General features: G+C 42.7%; 1 pseudogene; it reads right to left on the bottom strand.

Annotated features, from left to right (window-relative positions):
• LOC114224069 (dnaJ homolog subfamily B member 6 pseudogene) overlaps positions 1 to 15540 on the bottom strand; it is an 86227-nt pseudogene extending 70687 nt beyond the window's left edge.
• Between the last annotated feature and the right edge of the window lie 2914 nt (positions 15541 to 18454).

The raw sequence follows: 18454 nt of genomic DNA, 5'->3' as shown, positions 1-18454 counted from the left end.
GGGAAGCCATCGTAGGATTGTAGGTAGGGAAATGACACAATGATTACTTTGGCTGCTGTGTGGAAAATAGACTAAAACAGAGCAAGGGTGAAAGCAAGGAGACCAGTTAGGAGGCTATTACAAATATTTGATAAGAGATAATGGAGGCTCATCCAAGGTGGTAGGATGGTGGCATCTGGAATGGCTCATCTAGGAGGCAAGGAGTGATTAGATTCTGGATATATTTTAAAGGCAGAACCAATAGGATTTGTGGATATTGGGGGGAAAAAAGATAAAGCTATGACTCCAACTAAAAGAAAAGAATTGCCATTATAGAGATAGGGAAGACCATGCGGGTAGCAGGGGGAAGGACTGTATATCAGGTACTCAGTTTGATCTTGTTCACCTTGTAATGCCTATTTGATATCCAAGTGGAGATGCTAAGCAGACAACTAGAATTTGAAGTACAAATCAGAACTTCTGGGGAGCGTTTGGGCTTAAAAACATAAATTTGGAAATCATCAACATAAAAATGTTACTTGAAGCCATGAGACCAGCTAAGATCGGGTAGGGAGCAGTAGAAAAGAGAAGAGGATCCAGGACTGACTCTGGGGCATTCCGGTATTTAGAGGGGAGAGATGAGGAAAAACCAGTGAAGAAGTCACTGTGGAGAAAAGTTGGTAAGAGGAACCTAGAAGAGCGAGTGTCCTGAAACCTAAGTGAAAAAATATTTCAAGAAAGAGACACCACCTGCTATGTTAAATGCCTCTAATAGGACCAAGGAGAGGAAGGGTGATCATTGATTGCAGGGCTGAGCCACGTGGGTGACACTGGTGACCCTAACAAAGGCAGCATTGGTGGAGCAGGGAGGGGCAAGCCTGGTCAGAACCCTGGAGCTCTCAAGTACGGACAACACATCCAAAGATATTTCCTATGAAAAGAAATCGAAAAATGGAACAGTGACTAAAGAGGGAAATGGGCCCTATGGAGGGCTGTGCTTAAGATGAAGGAAATAACATCTGTATTCTGCTAGAAATGATCCAATGGAAGGCATTATTTGGTGAGAAAGAAGAGGGCAGGGAGAATTCCTGCAGCAATGTCCTTGAGTAGGCAAGAGCAATGAGATCCAGGACCCAGGTGGACCCCAAAGCCCAGCAGAAGAGGAGGCCCGGCGTGTGAACACAGTAGAGGTGGGAGGGCGGGTGTGCTGGGAAGAACGCGTAGAAGCGCTCTTCTGGTGGCTTCCATTGCCTCAGTGAAGAGGAAAGTGAGGTCATCAGCTGAAACTCAGTGAGGGAGGAGGTGTTAACCTTTTGAAGAGAAGGAAGAAGAAATGAAAGAATTATCTAAGGTGATAGAGAATTTGATAAGAACATACAGTATAATTGATGGGTAGGATTATGACCAAGTTACGGTTGGTGCTCATGAATTTGAGGTAATAACAGGCAGCACGATTAAGTGGTTTCCCTTGGCCAAGTGAGTAGCAAAGCTACAGCCATGGAGGAAAAATCATTAGTTGGATTTAGCCAGCGTTAGAGTTTAGCCAGGAGAGTACAATGAAGAAAGAGAGAGTCATGGGAGTTGAGTTTTTATGCAAAAGAGTGATAATAATGATTGGCCATGGAAATAAAACTAGATAAAGACAGAAACTTGATCCTAGGGATGCTGGAAAGGAACAGTTGAAATGTGATAGATGGGATGGATGGAAACAGGGCTTTCATGTACACTTGCCAAGTTTGTGCCCAGCTCAAAGGAGTGAGTGGGGACTGAAATCTACCCTGTGTCCCGGGTCATGAGCCCTGGCGTGGGGCTTCATCATGCAGAGAGGACAACTCTTTCTCATTCATCCACCCAGAAGGGCTGCCTTTGGTGTTTGACCAGTGGAGACACTAGATTGAAGGTCCTAGTGGAGTCAGGGTGCCACAGGAAGTGGGCTATAAAGATGAAAATGGTGCTCAGGGAAGTGAATGTTTGAAATTAAGACTCTGGCAAAGTTTACGTTAAGGATAAGAGCAAGGTCTCCCAGACTATGACTGACGATGAGAGGGAGGTGCCAAGATAGAATAGCAGACAAGATAATTGGAGGAGAAGAAGCTGAGAATCCTCTACATGTACTTTTAAGTTGCCAACAATTAAGAAAGAAAGAATGATGAGGGAATGGCAGTGATCCAAAGCTAACATCTTCAAGAAATCAGGCTGAGTGATCCTAGTTGTGCTAACTGCCTGCAACAAGGCAGTGGGGGCTACTGGGTGAATCAAGTTGATGACATGAGATTCATAGCTGAGTGATTTTAGTGACAAGAGAGAGAGTGTGGTCTAGAGGTGGAAATGAGGAGCTAAAGAATTCACCTACCTCACTTCCAGGTCCAACGGTGAAAGAAAGGGAGAGAAAGCAGCAATTTCTTGAGAGGGCTGCAGGGGACGCAGTATCTTATGGACATCAAGGAGGTGAAGAAAAAATTCAGAGAAGCCTTGAGGATATGGGGGATTATGCTGACAATTGACCTTAGACCTTAAGTTCTAAGAGGCCAGTGAAATCCTTTAAGGAGAAGAGGATGAGTCATAGGGAATTAGAGTCTAGGGATGAAGATCCCCCAGGCAGTCCTAGGCTTCATGGATGAGTGACATGATGGGAGTAGTCCTGGTGGTCCCAGAGTGGCAAAGGAGGTAAAAGATATATGTGTTGGAGGTGGTTATAAGAACCTAATGAATTCTACAGTACTCTCTTGACTTCTACTGATAAAGACCTCCAAGCCAGCAGGGGGCCTCCTATTCTTTTGACCAGCTAACCCAGAGCTGTACAGTAGAGTTTTCTGTGATGCTGGAAATGTTCTGTATCTGCACTGTTCAATATGGTAGCCACTAGCCAGATGTACCACATTGGAGAGCACAGATCTAACCCCATCCATATCCCCGACCTTTTGACCATTCTCTTCACCACCAAGAGGAAACTACTTATTTGGCCACCAAAGAAAACACTCCTTCTGAAATTAGAAAGCATAGAGTGAACCCCAGAAAACAGACTAGAAGCCCAAGGGAGTGAGCACCTATTCCCTCCGAATAACTTGAAGTCTACAGTACCAGAGAAATTATTAGAGGTGATAATTATAAACGCACACACAGTATCATAAAGCTTCAGCTTAAATAATTCTAGAATATTATTACAGAGGTGATTTCTGACCCCCTCCTAAAGGATGTTCACCAGAAGCCAGCACTGGCTCACTAAGATACCGCCACGGTAACCTGTCTAGGGACCATTTTCCAATCACTCAGGAAACATTATCTGCTGCTGCTGACAGCACACTTTCTCCCCAAGCATGCATGCCTGGCTCAGAAACAGCCTGGGGTCCCAGGGAGTCAAAAGAGAGGAAGGGCGACCTGCACCCGGGAGCTAGCAGAAGAGTAACTAGCCTATGAACTAAGTAACTCCAGACTCAGCAAGCAGAAAAAGAAAGCGAAGCACATCAAAATAGATTAAGAATCACTGCATCCATGGGACACCAGAGAGAAGGAGAAAATAAAACCAGTTATTTCCCATGCTTCATTGAAAGAGAGGATAACATCGCGTTTTCCCTCCTTTCCCAGTTGGTTTGATCACCGCTTCAGTGGTAGCCACCGCAACACTTGTCTCTAGGATGCTTACCGTCCTGTGTGCTGGACCCAAGCAGTGCTCTTTAACAAATACAGATATTAAAGACAGAGAACAAGGGATCCAATTTTGAGATGTCCTACCAATAAGCTACGCAAGGAAGAAAAAAAAAAGCAAAGGGTATTCTTTTCTAATCCTTTAAGAAAACACATCTTTTTTTCCCTCGTCTCTAGGGAACCACGGCCATCTGAGGATGGCGTGTGTGTTGTATCACCTGTCTTTCTCTCAAACGTGACATCTCCCTTTGAAAAGCCCCGGCGACGGCTGCTGGTCGAGGTTAACACAGGCGTCGCCACCACTGACCCCCAGGCAGACGCGGCTTAATGAGTCAATAAGGGTTAACCTTCAGGAGCTGTTAAGTCCCAGAGAGGGGAAGCCAAGAAACATCTGTCTCCTCTGCTTGACAACGGTGTCATGTATGGAACATGTTTTCCTGGCTCGAGGAGTTAGCCATGCAGCTAATAAGCTGAATTCCAGTGAAAGGGAACTCGGTGGGCTGCTGATAGAAAGCACTCTCTTTCTGTCACTCAGTCATGGTGTTATGCCCTCGACCAGAAAAAAAAACAAGTATTCTAGACAAGGCTCCAATTAAAATTTTCAGTTACAAATGAGTAGTGTTTTGCGGGCAGTTCCTTTGTGAAATTTTCTCTCAGCATAATTAAAATCACAGCTACCATTTACTGAGAACTGTGGACTAGGAACCATAATAAGCACTTTAGATGCCCTTTCTGCTAGAATCCTAAAAACGCCTTATGTTCTTGACAACACTTAAATGAAGAACAAACTGAGATTCCATGTAAGATTTCATCAGTGACCCTAACCAAGCTGATAAATGGTGGAGCCAGGGCAGTCTGGCCCCAGAAGCCCTTAATCATGATGCAATTGGATAAATGATGTCCAAGGTGAAGGCAACAATCAGCCACCAGACGCTAAATAGCAGGGAAGGCCTGAGTCCTGAATGTTCTGTGATGTAATCTAATACAAATTATCCTGGATAGTCTTGAATTTCTGCATATCTAATTTAAAAACTCGGCTCTTGCAGAATCAGATTAGTCTTCCCTCTCCCCCATACCCAAATTAATGATATTATTTGTATTTGTCACTAGGCTAATCTAGTGCTCTACAGGAAGTCATAATTGCTCTCAGTTGCTACTTCAAACAAGTCTCTGGGCTCATTTCAAAATCATTGCCAATTAATCCTTTAAAAGTCTTCAGAAATGAGAAAGGCTCCAGAAGATCCAAGATAGGAAAATATGGTAACAGTGATAATGAAATTTCAGTCTATGTGGTATCTAGTGGATGTGATGGAGAGATGAAATAACATCAAATAACTGACATTTATTAAATGCTTACCATTTGTTTGGCACTGTGATTAACCTTCTATATGGTTTGTCTTATTTATCCCTCACTTCAAGTCTAGTAGGGAAATATCTCTCCTGTTTACAGTTGATGAAACTGATGTTCAGAGAGGTTCCACAACTTTCCCCAGTGTCAGTCTGCTAATGGGTGAAGAGCTTCAAACTTGGCCAGCGACTCAAGTCTCTGACTTGTAGGAATAGTCAGCTGGTCCAACCCAAAAGCCAGAGAGTATTGATTATTATTGTAGTCAGAGGCTGGAGCATGCTCTTTTTCCCTTTTCTGAGATAAACTCGTGCTTATCAGAATTACAGATGGCACAAATACCTCTAATTGGTGAATTCAAAATCACATCAGAGAAGAGGTGAGCTGAAGTTCTTTAAAATAAATTCATGTGAATTGTTGCATGTAGGTTCACAAAACCAAATGCATAACTATGGGGTGGAAGAAACCTGGGTGGATAATGGCTCATTTGAAAATTTTCCTTCAGAAGCTAAAATAGTCTTAGATTAGTAGATGTGGAGTCTCATGCTACATGTAGTGAGTTGCAACTTCATCTTTGTGCTACATTTTAAAAAGAAGATTCAAGCCTGAGATTCTTCCCAAGAAAAGCAATCAGAATGGCTGAAAATGGGGAAATCATGCCATTTATATTGAATGATGGGAATCTGGAACAAATGAGTCTGAAAAGAAAAAGACTAGGAAGATAATATATGTCATCGTATACATAAAATAGAGATTTGACTTTTTACAAAACCAGAATAAGAACCACCAGCTGGAAATTGTTTGGATAGATTTATCATGCTGTCTGATGAGACAGTAGTAAAGTCTCTGTAGCCCAATGAGTGACTGAATGAACAAATGAAGAAAATGTTAGAGCAGAAGCTAAATGACTATCTCTCCACATAATATCCAAAAAATCCTGAATTTGGATGAAAGGTTACAATTTCTGGGAGTCCATAGTCCTCATGCTAGAAGGCTGTCCTGTTGCTAAGCCTCGCTAACTCCAAGGATGTGGACTCTGAGAACCCCACACTCATGCCAGCATTCTTCCCTAGAGCATCTCTTCCTGGGCCAGAGGTCTTAGTCCCTCACAGGCCCAGAATATCAGGAGAAGACCGTATCTTATCATTCCTTTTCCTTTCACAGCACCCAGCCTAGTGCTGCACCAACCCCCAGCTGAGGGACAGGCTGGGGACTGACCAAAAGCCTTGCTTAGCAAGGTAGGGAAGTCACAAAGAGGTGGAAGCTAGGAAGTTCCTGCAGATGCAGGAGACACACTCCAATAACAGACTGAATAACGATGCCCCTGGTTACCCCCACCCCACCTAGGAGGACCTTGGCATTGGAAAGAAACCACAGAGCAGCAAAGTAGATGTCCCACATCCTAAGCTAGTGTTCCAAATACACTACAAATGGTAACTCATCTAATTCTCCTATCAACTCTGGAGGATCTTACAGGCTTTCTATGGGCTAGGAAACTGAAGCCAAGGGACCTACAAAGTGGTAGAGCCAGGGTTAGAAGCTAGGCAGCCCAGGGCGCCTGGGTGGCTCAGTTGGTTAAGCGACTGCCTTCAGCTCATGTCACGATCCCGGAGTCCTGGGATCGAGTCCTGCATCGGGCTCCCTGCTCAGCGGGGAGTCTGCTTCTCCCTCTGACCCTCCCCCCTCTCATGTGCTCTCTCTCTCTCATTCTCTCTCTCAAATAAATAAAATCTTTAAAAAAAAAAAAAAGAAACTAGGCAGCCCAACCCAAACAAAGGTTGGGCTCCTAACCAAGCTCCGTATTGCTCACTGAGTTGTGAATTTGTGCTTCTGCCCCTTCTTGTTCAGGTGAAACTCCCTATAGGCACCTTCTGACATTGAACACATTCTATGTGATCAATAAATAGTTATTGAATTCAATCCATACTTTCAATCATCTGGAATCTGTTGACAGTGACCAGGATATTCAGGCCTAGAGATGTCCAGATACTTCCTTATGCTGCAGCTTAATCCCTGGCATAAAATTTGCTTGTTCTTCACATTCTGCTTTGTCTTTGTGGTTTTTATTTTATAGGCATGTTATTGTTATTTAGCTTGGGACACACAGTCATTTATTTGGGCTTAAGCAAACCAAAGATAAATGTTGAGACCTAAGGTTCTAGCCCCCTCACTTTCTGAAAACACACACACACACACACACACACACACACACACACACACACCCCAAAACAAAACACCTTAATCTAAGCTTGTCAGCTAATAATTCAGTAAAGAAAGTGACTCCTTTTACCCAAGGCTTTCCTTGAGACAAGGCTTAACCCTCAAAAGGGTGTACTGTTTGTGAGTTTAGTTGAAAGCCCCCAAATTAAGAAAATCTCGGTTTTCAAAAGTTCAGAGTTGAAAAGTCCTGAGAACTCATTCAGGAAGATCTGGGAGAGAAGGACCCACGCCCGCGCCATCATCCAGCTGTGGCAGGGCCTGAGATTTGGCACAGCAGTTACAACAGCCTCAGTACTGCAGCCAGCGGATGTCCTGGGGGAGCAGAAATGGACTTCACGGGAATCCACAGGCCCTGGCCTTCACTTGCAGTCTAGCTGGCTCACAGTTGCAACAAGGCAAATTCCACCAGCTGAATGACCCCCAGCAGCTGTGGTAGCCTGAAGGCTCCATCCTGTGCAACTCATCAGGCAGCTGGCCAGTTCTGGGCCAACTGCCTTCTTGTGATGAATCATCCCTGGCCCTCAAAAAGGAGGCATGTCGATATGTACAAGGTCTTTATTTTTTTTTTTAAGATTTTTTTATTTATTTGACAGAGAGAGACACAGTGAGAGAGGGAACACAAGCAGGGGGAGTGGGAGAGGGAGAAGCAGGCTTCCCGCTGAGCAGGGAGCCCGATGAGGGGCTCGATTCCAGGACCCTGGAATCATGACCTGAGCCGAAGGCAGACGCTTAACGACTGAGCCACCCAGGCACCCCTGTACAAGGTCTTTAGACTGTACGCGTCCCTTAACACGGTTCTCCCGCTTCAGCCTCACCCAGAATGCCCACCATCAGGCAGGCACTGCTCTGGGCACTGAGAATTCATCAGTGGGCAAACCAAACAAAAACCCTGCTCTCATAGTAGTTACACTTTTAATCCTAAAGAAAATAATCAGAAATATACCCCAAAACTTGGCATAGAGAATTATTACAATAGTGAAATACTGGAAACAATCTAAATAAACAACAATGGTAGACTGGTTAAATAAGTTCTAGTACATCCATTTGAAGTCACACAAATGACTGCTTAAAGAACATATTACACTAATGATTTAGTCAAATATTTTCAATACGTTAAATGAGAAAAAGAGAGATTACAGAGCAAAGAGTAAGGTATAACTCCAAAGTTGTGAAGGAAAAAAAAATTCATATACATATGAAAATAATCTAAAACGATATATACCAAAATATTAACCACAGTTATCTCTGATAGTGGGATTAGTGATGACTTTATATTCTTTGTTGTAGTCTACAAAATTCTCCTTTGGCCAAATTTCTACAATAAATACATGTCTCAGTCAGTGTTCAACTAGGAAACGAGCCCACACCAGGTAGTTTGACGTTAGGAATTTAATATAGGAACTAGCTATAAAGGCTTTGTGAAAAATGAAAGGTACTTAGGAAACAGTGAGCCCAGCAATTAGCAGCATCACGAAGTGGGAGGGGAAGGAGATGAGGTGGTGTCACCAAAGCCAGCTGCCAGAGCCACTCATTGGGATCTGTGGCTTCTAGCAGAGAAGACATGGCTTCCTCTGGAACACCACTTGAAGCAAAGAGAGAGGAAAGAAGATATCCTGGTTCTTCGGCACTGTACTTACACCCTTGGATTAAGACTGAACCTCTCACCCAACCTCTGAACCCCAAGAAACCTCACTCCGTTTTCACCTTTCTTCTTTATTTTAATCTGTCCCTTTCTAGTGGTTACTTTCCCTAACATGAAAAATTCCTTCAAATGTTCTCAGTTTACAAGAAAAAGGGAAGAAAAAAAAACAATCACCTAGAATCCCACAACCCCTCTACTATTCTATGGACTTTCTCTTCCTGTGACAATCAAGGTTCTAGAAAAGCTCATTTTCCATTTTGCTTTTGTTTTTTGCATACTACCTCTACCTTCACACCTCCCGTTAATTTCTCAATACTCTGCCACCTGACTTCCACCCAGAGCAGCCACTGAAATTGCTGTCATTTCTTTTTTCTTGAGATACATTTGACATATAACATTACATTGGTTTCAGGTATGCCAACATAATGATTCAATATGTGTATATATTGTGAAATGATCACCACAGTAAGTCTACTTAACATTTGTTCCCATAAGTAGTTACAATTTTTTTTCTTGTGATGAGAACTTTTAAGATCTATTCTCTTAGGGATTTTCAAATATGCAACAGAGTATTACTAACTGTAGTCACCATGCAGTTCATTATATCCCATGACTTATTTATTTTATGACTGGAATTTTGTACCTTTTCACCTTCTTCACCCATTCCCCTGCCCCGCACCCTCCTACCTCTGGCAACTACCAATCTGTTCTCTGCATCTATGAGCTTGGTTTTATTGTTTTGTTTTCTCTTGATTTTCAGAATCTACACATAAGTGAGATTATACAGTATCTGTCTTTTTCTGTCTGACTTTTCACTCAGCATAATGCCCTCAAGGTCCATCCATGCTGTCACAAATGGCAAGATTTCCTTCTTTTTTATGGGTGAATCATATTCCATTGTGTGTATACACCGTATTTTCTTTATCCATTCACCCATTGATGGACGCTTAGGTCTCTCCCATGTCTTGGCTATTGTAAGTTGCTCTCATCTTTTTGGGGTCAAATCTAGTAGATACCTTTTGGTCCTTAATTTATTTGTCCTTTCTCATCCATATAACATATGTCAGCCTTCCTTTCTGCATGAAACCATCCATTTATTGCCTTCGCAGCTCTAACTCCACTCCCTGCTTATTTCTTCCTGTCTCTCTGCATGCCTCGCTCTCCTCCAGCTCACAGTTCTAGTATGGGGGTCTCCCCACGATCCTGTCCTTGGTTATATCTCTTCCCACACCACATACTTTTCCTTACTAATTTCATCCATCCTCATGACTTCTGTTCTAATCTATATATGAACAATTCCCAAGTCTATCTCTTCACCCTATGGATCTCACCTCCAAGATTCACGACTGTACCTTCCACTGCCTTTTAGCATAAAAAGCACCGCACACTCCATAAATTAAAATCTCTTCGTCTTTCCTCCAAACTTGCTCCTGTATTACCTAGGGCTCTACTTTCCATCAGGCTAAACCAAATGCTGGAAATCATTCTTGATTCCTCCTTTTCTGTCAGTCATCATCCAGTCTAGCCTGCTTAACTTTTTAACACGTCACATATGCATCGCACCGCCATTACCCTAAACCTAGCTGTCAGCATCTCCTTTCCACTCTCTCTCTGTCCACCGTCGCCCCCCTCCGACCCGTTACCCATCTGTGCCATGGTGATCATTATAAAAAGTAAGCCTGGCTAAGACTCTTAGTGGCTTTCTTTTGTAAACAGCATAAAGGCTTTTTGTTAGATTGCGGAAGCTGTCCCTATCTGTCCTACCCTAGCTCTCTGTGCCTGTGATCTTACCTCCCTTTCTCCACCACCTTCACCCTTTGGTGCTTCTCTCAATCCCTGGTGAACTATTTAACAGGCTCTTTGTCACAGCTGTCTAGACTGCCCACCCCACCTTGTCAAGTACACAACAGTTACAACATCAGGTTCTGGAGTGAGAACACCTGGATTTGGCACCGCTCCACCACTTATGAGCTGGGTTACTTTGGGGGACTTGTTTAATTACCCTGTGCCTCAGTTTCCTTATCTGCAAAAGAGAAGCTATAAGAACAGTACCTTTGTCATAGGGTTATTTATAATATATATACAACACACTTACAATAGCTCCTACCAATACTCTAGACATGGTGGTAGTTGCTGTGATCAATATTTTTCACTGATTATCTTTTCTTAATATTTATTCGTTTTTATTTGAGAGAGAGAGTGCATGCACATGAGCAGGTCGGGAGAAGTAGAGAGAGGGAGAGAAGCAGATATCACACTGAGCTCAGAGCCCGACATAGGGCTCAATCCTAGGACCCTGAGATCCCAAAATCAAGAGTCGGAAGCTTAACTAACTGCACCACCCAGGCGCCGCACCTTATTATCTTTTATTTGCCACAGCCTCTAGAAAGATTTTCCTGATCCCTTGCTCTAGGCTCAAGGCTATCCAACTAACCCATACGTTCCTCTATCATAGCATGTCTCATACTCTACTGTTTGTTTGTCTGTCTCCCCCACAAAACTCAGAGTCCTGTGTGGGTAGGAACTCTTTCTTACAAGTCTTAGTGTCCGCAACACTAGTCCAGCACTGGACAAATAGGTGGTGCCGAGTAAATGTAGGATTAACAGATGAATGAATGATATAATGGCACATCATTAAATTTTGTTCGCAGACTTATAGTGCAAGAAACACCTTCACACATTTCTCTCGTTCGTTCCTCACCTCAACCCTATACAGGTGGCAAGGCAGGCATGATTCCTACCCTCATTTTAAAATTAAGACATTCAAGGGGCGCCTGGGTGGCTCAGTTGTTAAACGTCTGCCTTCGGCTCAGGTCATGATCCTGGGGTCCTGGAATCGAGCCCTGCATCGGGCTCCCTGCTCCGCGGGAAGCCTGCTTCTGCTTCTCCCTCTCCCTCTTCCACTCCCCCTGCTTGTGTTCCCTCTCTCACTGTGTCTCTCTCTGTCAAATAAAAAATTTAAAAAATTAAGTTAAGACATTCAAGTTCAACTATATGAAGTAACTTTCTCAAGGTTACAAAGCTAATAAAGAAGCCCAACCTGAGAACTAGGTCTTCTGACTTCAAATGCCACGCCTTCTTCTCACTGCTGGAGAATTATGAGGTGAAAGAGTTTGGGCCTGGGATGAGCAGAGCTGTGGATGGCATGGTATCAGCCAATGTGCACGTATCAAAGAGAATGTCCCCGGAGAATGGAAAAGGCTAGATCTTAGAAATGTCTGATCCTACTCACTGCTGCATCATTAAGAGTTGTTTTCAGATGCTAATAAAAGGACTGAATACAATGGCTTTAATAAACCAAGGATATGTCCTTCATCTAAAAGAAGTTCATCTTCCAGAAGTACAGCCCATGGTGGTAGGGAGGCTACCTGGTCATTAAGAATCAGACTCTCTTCATTTTGTGGTCCACTGTCTTACTCTAAGATGGTCCCCAGATTCCTGTCCCTGGTGTACATGCCCAGAATAATCCCCTCCCTGTAGTGTGGGCAGTACCTTGAATATGATGGATCTCACCGTTGCAATTAGGGTACATTCTATGATAAAGGTGAAGAGGTTTTACAGATGCAATTAAAGTCCCAAATCAGTTGGCTTTGACTTAGTCCAAAAGGCAAGTCAGCTATTCAAATTCCAACATCTACATGGTGAAAGAAAGGAAGAAAGGCAAAACAGGGATCTCCTCCTACTCAGTTACCTCCCACTCTTAAGTAGCCTTCTCAGGAGCCCTACGTGAAACTCCACTTAGATGTCCAGGCGAGACACGTGTAGCTATGCCTCCTGCCAAGAAGGCTGGGAAATGTACTTATTTCATGAGGCACTTTGCCACCCCCGATAATACAAGGAAGGAACATTGGCCACCAGGCAGGCCACTCAGAAGTGAGACTCAGAGAGACTGAAGCCCTGAGATGTTAGTGACTTGCTTGCCCACATCTTCAAGCCCTGTCTTGGCCGGGACTACAATGTCTTGACCCTGACTTGGTGTGCCAGGACTCCCGGGAGCAGGAGTTCTGTGGGAGGCCAGAGGCTTTGACCAATGCCCTGTGTCCAACTCTCCACCTACCCCACCAGCATCCTTTCCAATTGCCGTGCTTTGTCTTCCTCTCCTATGACCTCAAGCACGAGTGCTGATCACAGGAGTTCTGCCAACAAAGACTAGGAAATTGGGTGCTAAAAAAGTCTGAAGGGGAAATCAGTCATGCTCAGCAGGAGCCAAGAGCCATTTAACCTGGCAGAGGCATTAGAGATACAGCTAGAAATGATGCGATGATAGGGAAATTGGGGGTAAAAGGGTAGATCTGGGAGTTGTTCACATATAGAAACATGAACAATGTCTGGGGTGCAGTAAATGCTAATTGCTTAATCGTTCTATGGGGTGAAACATTTTGCAAATGGAAGTAGGATATCATTGTTCTATCTATGCAATTACAGAATATCATTTCCCTCACCTCTAATGAGAATGCCAGGTGAGTTTCCACAAGATTTGTTACATTTCCTGGTTGTTGGTGATCTTGTAACACCAGATCTTCCTTTAACTCTGGGCATTTCCTTCAGAAGGTAAATGCTTTCAATATAACAAAATCTGTTCCAGTATGTATGATACAATAAAGTGATGCCACGGTTGCATGAATCTGGAGAGGTATGCTGCAATTTTCAAAAATTAAATGGCCCAATCATCTCCCCATGACCTGTCTTCATAAAAATTATTATGTTTACAAGTGCCCATATCACTTGCTAGGCACCAGAAATAAGAGGAATTGCAAAGACTAGTAAAGCCAATATTTTGTAATAACCATATGACTAGCTCCCTACAACATGACCTCCCACCACCCCCCTCCACAAAAGCAAAAACTAAGAGAAGGGCAGCCAGTGGGTGTTTATGAATGCAGATCCTGGAGTCAGAGAGCCTGGGTGTGACCTCAGGCCCAGAGCTTAGTAACCTAGCTCAGCGACTTGGTTCATTATTTAACCTCTCCAAGACTTAGTGTCTTTATCTGTAAAATGAGGGTAATAATAGTACCTGCCTCATAAGGGTATTGTGAGAATTAAATAAGAATACATTTTAGGCCCTCAGCACAGTGCCTGGCTTAACAAATGTTAGCTATTATCATTCCGAGTTGCCTCAACTCTCTGTTTTGCTGTGTCTCTGAAGTACTAACCTATAATTCCAATCTGCTTACTTCCTTCCACCTAACTCCACAGGTCACAGCAATATCCAACAACCCACACATTTCTGGAACCAGAAGACATCTCATAAATTGTGTATCCAGCTGGATACACAACCAAGGCTGTAACCACTGGGCACCAGTGGTATTGAAAAAGCATACCCCATCAAGAATCACTGACCTACTCTACTTTTCCTTTTCTAGAGGAGGAAACTGAGGCCCAGAAAAGTAAAGAATCTTCTAGAGTCACAATACCATTTTCAGGATCTGCTTATTGGCAGACCTGACTCAGACCTGAGACTGGGAGCCAAATGTCTTGACTCTGATTGCACAATTTTGGCACTACCTCAGGTACCTTGTGGAATTCAACAAGTATTTCCTGAGAAACCGCAGTTAGGGTCATGAAGGAGAACAAGATGGTGACCTTGCCAAGAATGGCATCGAAACCTAATCAGGGAAACAGGCATTGGCGGTGTTAAGAATTCTAATTAGAGAAGTGCCAACAAAGTGCTAAGAAGTTTTAAGTCCTGCATCTAACGCACGACACTTTCATGAGGAAGGTAGAATTCCTGCTAGACTTTGAAGGCTAGGGAGTGAAGGGAGACATTCTTGGTAGAATAAACCATCTGAGCAAAGACTCAGAGGTTTAAAGAGAAAGAGAGCTTACAATCCTCTTGAACAGATGAGGAGATAGAGCCGAAGCGTCTGGGTGCAGGAAATGCCAATTGTCCAAACTATCTTACGAAGCTGCAGAAAGGAGAAAGACTTCCTCTATTCTCTTCCCCAAGTATCCACAGAGCATCTGCTTTCTGCCTGCCCCTCATTCTGAAAGTTGGGTTGCCAGGCAGTGTAGCACTGAAAACAATTCACATAGGATTCCACTCTGAACACATTCAGGAGGACGAAGAGGCTCATTTCTCATTGCTTGGAAAAGTAGAAACAAACAGAAATACAGCCAGCCCCTCTATTCAAAAGCTAAGGAGAGTATGCTGTAGGTGATTATGACTTACCATCATTATATTTGATCCTACTTGAAAAAAAGTAGGAACTCCAATATTTTTAGGTCTCTGTTGAGGTTTCTATTTTTAGATCTCTGGTCTACTCACTCTGGAGTTCCAGTGAGTAGTTCCATCACAATGTAAAGCTATCGAAATAATAGAAATAACACAGTTCCAATATCTTTACAACCTTTTTAAGATGTTAAGAGTAGGTTGAGAATAGATAAATCCTCCCATCTTGTGCTGGTTGGCTATTGCTGTGTAACAACCTACCCTAAAACCTGATGACATGAAACACTTACTTTACTATGCTCACGGATTCTGGTAGATTGGGAATTTGGACAGGGCACAGCATAGAGGGTGTATTTCTGCTCCTTGAGGAGACCCAGAGGCCAGAGGCTGGAATCATCTGGAGGCATCTTCACTCACTGGTGGTTGATGCTTACGGTCAGCTGCTACCTCAGCTGAGCTGTCCACTGGTACCCCTAACATGGCCTCTCCATAGGGGCTAATAGGGGCTTTCTCCCAGCCTTGGGGCTGGGTCCCAAGCATGAGTGCCCCAAGACAGCAAGACAGCAGTGCATGGCATTGTGTGATCCAGTCTCAGAAGTCATATTCACTCTTACCACACTCTTTCGGTGTGTCACATTGTGGCCCAGGTCCAAGGGGAAAAAACATAGATCCCACCTCTCAATGGGAGGAGTGCCAAGATCACACTGTAAGAAGAGCACATGGGATGGGAGTTATTGCTGCAGCCCTCTTTAGAACATACAACCTGCCACACAACCCAAAGAATATCCTACATCTGCCTTCCTACCTGCCTGAAACTTGCACCATAAAAGGAGTATTCTGGGGTGATCAAGTGTTTCCTCAGCAAGAGTTATTTATTTCAAAAAAATAACATTCAAATAGCACTTTTCAGTTTGCAGCTCCCCTTCATGGTATTCACAGTAACCCCACAGGATGGGAATTATTCTCACACCACTCTACAGAGGAGAGAACTGAAGTTCAGAGAAGTTATATTAGCTCAGCAGAGATACCTGAGAGGTTATGGGCAGACTCAGAATTTGAACTCAGAACCTTGGACTCTAAAGTCTATATATTTTCACACTTCCTTTCAAGTAAGTGAAAATGTGTTTATCCAAAAGATGATAAATACACACATAGCAATCAATAAAAACCAAATGAATGAACAAATCAATGAACAGTAGACCCTAAAATTATTTTAACAGAACCACCAGTCGTTTATCAGAGAACTAAGGAAATGGGACATTAACAAGGTGAGGTTTGATGAAGCAGGAAAATCTCTTTGGAGGTTAAGTCCCAAAAAATGCCACAGTAGAAAACTCTGGAAGCCAATGCTGATTCTCAAATGGGGGAGGGACTCAGTCAGTGCCAACGATAAAATTGTGAGTGCTTCCAAACTGCACAAAAAAGCTTGTGAGGGAAGGAGGTTTCATTTCTATTCTTTTCAGTAACAACTTGAACATGCCATAGACAATTTAAATAATCCCCAGTTGGGTTACAGGTAAATTCTTCTGGGGTAACTAGATACCTTTGGAACACTGAGAGAGCTGGTCTTCATGTTTAATTCTTTGGACAACGTTTTTCTTCAACCACAGACTGCTAGAGTATTGCTTGCCTAATCTAGAATTTGAAACAACTTCTCATCTCTTCCTGACATCACTCCCCAATATTATGCTAGGAGACATTGCGTTAAACTTTTGAAGAAGACCATCTTGTGGTATTTTAGAATTAACTAAATCTTTCTTGGAAATTAATTCTCTGAATATCAGTTCTACTTCAATGAACTGCACAATGAGAAGTGATCAAATGACTTAAGATCTCAGTGTTACCTTTAAAAGGTATTCAGGGACTAATAAATGAGGAAATAAACTCTCAATTCCTCAAATGTTTTCAGAATTGGCCAAGTAGGCAAAAAACTAAAAATCTTCAAGTACTCTTAGACATAAGTGAACACAGAAGACGACAATAATAACCTTCAGATTTCCAGACTACAACTATTTTGCCCTAAAACATTTTATGTCAGTATCCTTCCCATGAAAAGTTCATTAAAGGAGTTGAACATTGGTCATTTATATCATTTCAGTATTTATAAATCTGTCCCAGATAGGTAATGGAGCACAGAGACCAATTCATATTTTCACATAATTCAATATGCTTCTTTTTATTTCTCTGCTGAATAGAAAAAATAGTAACTCTCAGGACTGTAATCTCCTTTTTAAAATGGGCCATTAATGATTTACAAGGGTGGTTTGTTTTCTTTTTCCAAAGGAAGGGAAATAAAACTTTGCATGAGTTCTCTTCTAGACTGGCTTTTCAGAGCACGAATATGAAAAGTTATAAAAATATTGTGAATAAGTAAAACCAAGTCCAACTTCTCCCCTTGGCACCCTGGGCCCTTTATAAACTTCTCTCTATTTGCTTTTCCCATCACGTCTTTCCCCAGCATCCCCTAGCCTCTCTACTCTTAAGCTCAAGAGAACCCTTCTCCAAACCTTTTTAAACCCATATCTGAGTCATGCTCCTCTGCTTCTCAATCTATGGCACCCCTCGTCCTCTGCCAAGGTCCAGATCAAATACTGCCCTTGGCTGAAGCATCCTCTCCTCCACCCAGGGATCTGTAATCGCTCTGATCTCATCTTACCATATAAAAACAATACAGCTTCTACTTCATTCTTGTTGAGTTTTTTTTTTTTTAAGATTTTTTTATTTATTTGACAGAGACACACACAGAGAGAGAGGGAACACAAGCAAGGGGAGTGGGAGAGGGAGAAGCAAGCTTCCAGCTGAGCAGGGAGCCGGATGTGGGGCTCGATCCCAGGACCCTGAGACCATGACCCGAGCCAAAGGCAGATGCTTAATGACTGAGCCACCCAGGCGCCCCTGGTTGAGTTTTAAGTGGTGGCTCTTAACATATCTGCGGCTCCAGATAGATTGCAAATTGCAAACTCCCTGACGAAGGAGCCATATATTATTTCATCGTTATATTTCTGCACAATGCCTTAAAGTAGGCTCTTGATTTTGTTAATGTATATAATAGCCCATATTTATTGAACACATGCTATGTATCAGTCTTGGTTAAGCATTTTAAGGTATCATTTCAATTAGCTTTCACAAGGACCCTGGATATAAGTACTATCATTTATCGTTCCCACTTTACAAAGGAGGAAGTAAGATCATATCATTTAAGTACCTTTCCCAATGTCACACAGTTAGTGGAACTAGGATTTGAATCGGAGTCATCAGAGTCCGTAGCTTAAACTCCTATATAAACTTCCATTTGATAGTTTCTAAATCAATTTAAATGAAATTCAAAAAAACACATAGATTTTATTTATTCACTGAAAATGAGGCTTTAAAATGGGCAGAAGGAAAAGCTCCATTTTCTTATGTATTATCTTTGCTGGCTACAGACAACTGGGATTTGACCTTTCATAAGCCA

This window comes from Eumetopias jubatus, unplaced genomic scaffold, assembly GCF_037043125.1.
Source record: "Eumetopias jubatus isolate StellerSeaLion01/CBP00866 unplaced genomic scaffold, mEumJub1_p1.0 scaffold_8, whole genome shotgun sequence".
NCBI classification, from domain to species: Eukaryota; Metazoa; Chordata; class Mammalia; order Carnivora; family Otariidae; genus Eumetopias; species Eumetopias jubatus.
This window is presented reverse-complemented; position numbering and strand designations above follow the sequence as displayed.